This window comes from Lagenorhynchus albirostris, chromosome 10 (assembly GCF_949774975.1).
Source record: "Lagenorhynchus albirostris chromosome 10, mLagAlb1.1, whole genome shotgun sequence".
Taxonomy (NCBI): Eukaryota; Metazoa; Chordata; class Mammalia; order Artiodactyla; family Delphinidae; genus Lagenorhynchus; species Lagenorhynchus albirostris.
Window position 1 is genome coordinate 5,370,599 of NC_083104.1, and position 6,000 is coordinate 5,376,598.

Genomic DNA, 6,000 nt, shown 5'->3' on the forward strand with positions numbered 1-6,000 from the left:
TCTTTCTGTTTTACTTCTCCTTTCAAAACACTGGTTTTGGCAAAAGAAAATTAGTTAAATTGATTTAGGGTCTATCCCTAGCCAAACTGTTAAGTTAATTAGGTTTAGAGGGATCCTAGGAGAGGCATCTTTCTTTCCTGGCCCCTAATAGCCAGGCTTTGCTTAATCCTTTCAAAAAAAACTGGAATTCAAGTGGATAAGGAAATATTTGAAGGACTTCCCTGGCGGTCCAGTGGTTAAGACCTCACCTTCCAATGCAGGGGGTGCGGGTTCGATCCCTGGTCGGGGAGCTAAGATCCCACACGACTTGTGGCCAGAAAAGCAAAACATAAAACAGAAGCAATATTGTCCCAAATTCAATAAAAACTTTAAAAAAAATGGTCTACATAAAAAAAAATCTTTAAAAAGAAAAGAAATATTTGAGAGAGGCTAAATAAGATTTTGGCCCTTGGGAAGACTATGGTATTTCTTTCTTTTTAAAAGTGCGTTTAAAAGAAAAAGAGACACCTTTTTAGGAGACGAAAGGAGGTAACTGGTTTATAAATAAGACTTACTTAGGTTTATGGTCTCTAGGATTTGCCATAACATGTTCCCTGGAAAAGGAATTCCATGCTATTGGAAAGTGTGCAGTATGCCTCCAGTCTACAATGAATTTGAGTCGTCAAAGGTAACAGCCCAATAGCAAACGTGAGTCATCTTTCCAAATGATAAGCAATTTTGCTTGATAAGCAAAATTAAATGAGAGCAGGAAAAAAGCAGAGTTACTGGAAGCTTTATTGGATTATCTGGAGTGTTAGTGCATCTCCTCTGCTTACAGAACTGGATCTGCCTTTTGAAGACACTCTAGCTATTAGGCACCATGCTAGCTGGCATGGCAGTGTGGCTTCACTGGTTTATTGGCAATTACCACTTTTTTCTTGTCTGATGGTGCTAGGAACATGGGGGTGGCTTTAAATATGCTATGGGAGAGGTTCTTGCTTTATTTGGCATGACGCTTCAAGGAACGAGCAATAAAAGGAAAAATGGCGGGAGGGAACTCTCAAGCCAAGTGCAATGAAAAACAGTGAACGTTATCTGATCTTTCACCCTCACAACTCACGGTGAGTGAGAACAGAAAGTCCATTCATTAGGATGAAGCCTGACATGCAGATATTTGGGTCTCTTGCTAGAGAATAAAAGATGAGCTGTCATTAAAAAGACATACAGGGAGCCACAAATCTTCGTATTACTGCGTTCAGAATGACTAGGGAATCTCCTTGTCAACCGTAAGGCCAGCTATGAGTTGACCACAGTGCCTGAACGTCTTCTGGTAATTTAGAAGGATATATGTGGCATTCATTGAAATGCTTTTCAGAGGAGAATTTCTTTTCAGGGTTTCACCTTCACAATCCATGTGTACCCCGTCATAATAGAAACACATAGTTCAAAAAAAATCCCTTCTGCCAAGTTGGACTTCAGTGAAATAAAGAGCTGATCATTCCATAATGCTTGTAATCATTTCTCTTCTACCTTCCCTAGGAATTTTGTTTTCTTTTTTTTGCCATATATCCCTGCTCACTAGCTTCTCCAACAGAACAAAGACGAAATTTTAAAAGATGGTGTTCAAACAAGAATTTGAATCCTATGCAAAAGCAGCAGGTTTGGGAAAACGTTCTATGAGGAAGAGGCTGAAACTTTATTTACCAGGAATTTGAGAATTATGTTTTAACTGTTTCAAAGTTTCCCAGTGAGAATTTTTCAGAATTGACCACCGGATCAAACAGGAATTTTGAGACAGGCAAATCAGTAAATACCTTAAAATCACATTCCCAAAGGCCTGTCTCTCATAGCTAAAGTTTCACCATTAAAGAGATGGCCATTTGAATTATAACCTACCATAAAGCAAATATTCCCTGAGACATGATCACATATTAATGCACTGTTATCTCTTCATACTGCCACAGGGTGACTTCTGTAGTCTGATTCTATTTCTGGAATAATCATTACCTGAGAGTAAATTTGAAGAGCGTGTAGGAGTGATGGGGACCCTAGTGGGGAGTGGGGTGGGGTAGAGATGGAGGGAAGGAGATGGTACACGAACCAAGTAGAGAAAGTGGTGCAAAGCAAGGGCACTGACCCAGGAATCTCTGGGTTGAGCCCAGTGAGCACGTCTTGTCTGCCTGGGAGCTGCATGGGCTGCTAAGCCGCCAAAGCAAGGAGAGGAAGGAGAGGAAGGGGACCCTGAAATAGATTTTATCTACACAGTTTGGTTTAGTTCTGACTCTTGGCCACCTAGAGAGTAGACAGGATGACAAAGATTTTCGCTTTGGTGACAGGTCAACTCTGGGGAGGAGAAGACTGAAGAACGGACTAGGGTTTTGGCCTGCCATGGTGTGTGTGTGCATGTGTGTGTGTGCGTGCATGTGTGTGTGCGTGTGTGCATGTGTGTGTATAGAAATCGGAATCAGGAGTTTGACAGCAGAGCAGGCACTTCTGGTTTGAACAGCAGAGTCATCTTGGTAAGCAAACAGAAACTCACAGTAAGTCGCACTAAGAATCAGAACAGAGGCTGGATTTGGGGGTTAGAGGATGGGTGGTGAGGAGTTCAGTGGCTGGGAAAAGCTCTACTGATCTTTGCTCTTTTTGGCATTGTGCCTTCTTTGTCTTTTTCTCTCTTGTCATTTTGTGCTTGTCTCATCTTTCCTTTTTATTTGTTTGTTTCTTTTAAATGTGGTAAAAAAAAAAAAAGACACAAAATTTACCCTCTTAACCATTTCCAAGTGTCCAGTTCAGTAGCATCATGTATGTTCACACTGATGTGCAACCAACCTCCAGAACATCTTCATCTGGCAAAACTGAAACTACGCCCCTTGAAAAAAACTCCCCATTTCCCCCTCCCCTCAGTCCCTGGCAACCACCGTTCTATTTTCTGTTTCTATGAATCTGATGATTCTAGGGATTCTGTAAGTGGAGTCTTAACAGAATTTGTTGCTTTGCGACTGACTTATTTCACTTAACTTAATGTCCACGTTGCAGCAAATGTCAGAATCTCCTTCCTTTTTTCAGGATGAATAATGTTCCATTGTGTGTATGGACCACATTTGGTTTCTCCGTTCTCTTGTCGATGGACACTCGAGGTGCTTCCACCTTTTGGCTGTTGGGCATGCTTTCTATTTCTAGCAGTTCCTTTCCCTCTTCCTTAATTGTATACATCAGGAAACTGAAGTATATATTTTACATTATTTATTTACTAAATAAATCATCAGGAGAAAGTCAGGAAGCATAACATATGGAAATCAGGTTAGTTTCCAGTTAACTGTATGACCTTGGACAAGTTAATTAATATCGCTAAGTCTCTGTACATCTGTAAATTGAGGGATTTGGTCTAGATGAATGTCCTCCTAAGGTCCATGATGTTTTGTTCTCTCTTCTTGTGTTTAAGGCAGGAGGGTTAAATTATTATCTCAAATCAAGTAGATAGTTCCTCACTTGTATGAGGCTATTTTGGATATTTTCCCTTAGAGTAAACAATATCTTAAGAAAGAAGCCTCCACTTCTGAACTCTTTTTATGAGTCTGTTTATATTTTCCACTTGTACTGCCTTTGACTTGTAATGAGTTTCCTAAGTTTCCTATAGATAAACTCTAAATTTGTCTGTTTTAAACCTAGCCTCAATCAAGTTTCTTTATTGCACAAATATTCATTGAGCACTTATGTATGTCTGGAATTACGTTAGTCACCATGGAGGCTTTAAAAAAAAAGAGAGAGAAAAAGAGCAGTATAAGACAATGGTACTGTTCTTAAGAAGCTCAAAACCTAGTGAACTGCATCCCAGGTTTAGGGGATTATTAATTTTTTAAAATTTCCTTTCAAGTTATCCTAAGTTATACCTGGATTTTATCTTCACTACTGTTTCTAAAATTGATTAATCCTGGGATATTTCTCTGGTTTCCCTTCCCCATTTAGAACATTAGGTATTTTCTGATCTGGTGGACACTAACAGAAATGCAGTCCTTCATAAGCTAAAGTCCTTGCATGTATGGCATTGTATGGAGTGTTGTGTATTTCACCCATGAAGGCATGTCACAAAGAAGAATTGGAGGGACTTCCCTGGTGGTCTAGTGGTTAAGACTCCGTGCTTCCAATGCAGGGGGGCTGGGTTCGATCCCTGATCTGGGAACTAGATTCTGCATGCCACAACTAAGAGCCTACATGCCGTAACTAAAGACCCTGCATGCTGCAACTAAGACCCAGTGCGGCCAAATAAATATTAAAAAAAGAAAATTGGAAACAAAATTTTTAAATTATTCAGAAGAAGTGTTGAGTGTATGCAAGCAGTCTTAAAGGATTAAGTCTCCTACTCTGGAGAGATGAAGGATTATGAGCACACCATCAAAGTTAATAAATATTGATAGATGTTAATGAAGGATACTGGAACTAGGGAGATACAACAGAACTCAAAAATGGACTCTGGACCAATTAAATAAGCCAAATGACATTTAAGAAATGTGCTACTCTGAACAAATAGTATGGGCTTAAGTCTTGAGGCAAGGCAGAGGCTGTAAGCACAGCTTTAAATAAGAGTTTGATAGATGAATACAACAGGCTTAAAGGAAAACATGTAGATAAGAGACCCGCGCTCCCACGTGGTTTGGCAGTTGCTGTTACATGTGGCTGCTTCAACTCCACGTGGTTCCTCTGGAGATGAGGAGCCCCTGTTGAAGCTGTTGTTTCTATGGGCTGAATTGTGTGTCATCCCCTAGTGCATATATTGAAGTCCTAACTCCCAGCACTTCAGACTGTGACCATATTTGATGACAGCACCTCTACAGAGCTGATGAAGTTAAAACGAGGTCATTAGGATGGGTCTTAATCCAGTATCACGGATGTCCTTATAAGAAGGGTAAATTTGGACACAGACAGGCACAGAAGGAAGACGGTGTGAAGACACCGGGAGAAGATGGCCATTTACAAGCCAGGGAGAGAGGCCAGGAACAGATCTTTCCATCGTGGCCCTCACAAGGAACCAGCCCTGAGGTCATCTTGATCTTGGACTTCCAGCCTCCAGAACTGGGAGACGATACATTTCTGTTAAGCCGCCCATTCTGTGCTATATTTATGGTGCCCTGAGCTGACTAACACAGTCGTCACACGCATCTTTTTTCATCTATTTAACAAACACCTATCTAGAGCTTACTATGTGCCAGACACACTTGAAGCACTTTACAAATATTAATCTAAACCTCATAATGGCTCTATGAGGTAGGGACTGCTCTGGTCCCCGTTTTGCAGATGGGGTAACCAAAGCACAAAGAGATGAAGCAACTTGCCCAAAGTCTCCTACTTGGTAAGTAATGGAGCCAGGATGTGAACCTGACCAGCCTGACTCAAGTCCATGTGCTGAAACCCCACTCCATACTGTCTCTCTTCTTTTGTCTGCTGGGATTTAACCAGGGGTTCCAAGATACAGGTTAAAACCTGTCTCCCCAGAGAGAGAGAGAGAGAGAGAGTGTTTAAATCTAATATCATACCTTCCCTCACTGCCAAGTAGATAGAAATCACATTTCATAATGTTTTTCTAGACTTTTAAGCCTCACATCAAGGAAAATAATCCAGGATTCCTGCAAAATATTTGCTGGTCCTTCCTGAGAGGCAGACCGTCAGACTCCCCGGGCTTTGAATAAATAATTCTTATTTCTTACCCAGCAACATTCCACGGAGCTATGAGAGGAGCGATGTTGTCTTCTCTGTTGGCCTGCAGATAACTCCTAGCCATGAGGGACACGAAGAGCTGCAGGAAAGATCAGGCTCTGCGTGCAGGCAGAGGGCTTTTCTGACTGCGCTCTTGGCTGCCAACGGACCATCACCCAACATGTGTGCAGGTGCTTGACTTCAACGTGTGACAAAAATCTTTCTACAAAACCAACCAGAGAAGCCAAATTGAATTACTAAACGTTTTAGAACATGAGAAACTAGGGGAAAACATCAGTGCAGGGAAAGACAGAACTCTTTATCCCTGGC

General features: G+C 41.2%; 1 protein-coding gene across 1 annotated transcript in view; it reads right to left on the reverse strand.

The window, feature by feature from the left end:
- PPARG (peroxisome proliferator activated receptor gamma) overlaps positions 1–5,768 on the reverse strand; it is a 171,860-nt gene extending 166,092 nt beyond the window's left edge. The window contains exon 1 of the mRNA XM_060161140.1: positions 5,682–5,768. The gene's annotated coding sequence lies outside the window, so the exon portion shown is untranslated. The remainder of the gene's footprint in view (positions 1–5,681) is intronic.
- Positions 5,769–6,000: the final 232 nt, after the last annotated feature.